Source organism: Ictidomys tridecemlineatus, chromosome 14 (genome assembly GCF_052094955.1).
Source record: "Ictidomys tridecemlineatus isolate mIctTri1 chromosome 14, mIctTri1.hap1, whole genome shotgun sequence".
Classification (NCBI taxonomy): domain Eukaryota; kingdom Metazoa; phylum Chordata; class Mammalia; order Rodentia; family Sciuridae; genus Ictidomys; species Ictidomys tridecemlineatus.
The window spans coordinates 14,500,580-14,501,761 of NC_135490.1; the positions used below are offsets into that span (position 1 = coordinate 14,500,580).

The window sequence follows — 1,182 nt, forward strand, 5'->3', positions numbered from 1 at the left end:
CAAGTGAGAAATCTGCTTACTAGAACCAGACACTGTGAAACTGGTGAACCACATTCCTCAGTCTCAAAATACACCCACTGTCACCTTTCTTGTTATGTAAACCTTCTGAGAAGAGGTTTGTTCCTTGGGTTTAAAGAGTGAAAAAACTTAAGTTAGTGGCTCTCAGTACCATCTTAACATGGTTTGTTTTTCTGCCTGTGTCCCACAGTGTCACGTAGCCAAGAGCAGGAAGAGCAGGACCTCTTTCCAGGATAGGACAAAGCACACTCTATGTCCAGTGAATGTGCCTGGAAACTGATCTGGAGCAAGAAAGCAAATATCTGCAAAGAAAATGCCAGAGTTAACATTTTCTGGGGATAGGAGCATGGCTAAAAATCCAGTTTCCATTTCTATAGCAGTGCTGATCATAGTCCCAAAATACAGTCCCAAACACCACAATCCTGAATACCAGAATCCCTTAAGTCCAGAATCCATGCCCATTTCACCAAGATGGCACTGAAAGCTAAGAAAAAAGTTCCTGCCCCTCCCAAAGAGAAAGCCAAAACGAAAGCTTCGAAGGCCAAGAAGGCATATTGAACAGCATCCACATCCCCACAAAAAAGAAGATCCACACATTACCTGCCTTCCAGCACCCCAAGACATTGCAGCTCCAGAGGCAGCCCAAGTATACTCAAAAGAGCACCCCCAGGAGAAACAGCTGGACACTATACAGTCATCAGCTCCCCCTGACCACTGGGTGGACCATGAAGAAGATTGAAGACAACAGCACGCTAATGTTCATTGTGAATGTCAAGGCCAGCAAGCACCATATCAAACAGGCTGTAAAGAAGCTCTGTGCCCTGAATGTGGCCAAGGTCAACACCCTGATCAGGCCTGATGGAGAGAAGAAGGCATATGTTCAACTGGCCCCTGACTGTGATGCTTTGGACGTCACCAACAATACTGGGATCATCTAAACAAAGTCCAGCTGGCTGATAATAGACATTGTTTTACATCATAATAAAAAAAATGATCAAAATTTCTGAAGTTTAAACTACCTAGGATCAAAATCCTGAAAGATTGAAATCCTGAATGTTCAAATCCTAAAATCCCCAATTCTACAAGCAGCAATGCCCTGTCGGGGGGGGGGGCAGGAGGCTGATGGGTGGGGCAGAAAGCTGACCCTAGGGAAGGTGTTTGGTA

The 1,182-nt window shown here is 45.0% G+C and overlaps 1 pseudogene; it reads left to right on the forward strand.

Moving 5' to 3' along the window:
* The first annotated feature begins 489 nt into the window (after positions 1-489).
* Positions 490-956, forward strand: LOC106145011 (large ribosomal subunit protein uL23 pseudogene; annotated as a pseudogene).
* The last annotated feature ends 226 nt before the right edge of the window (positions 957-1,182 follow it).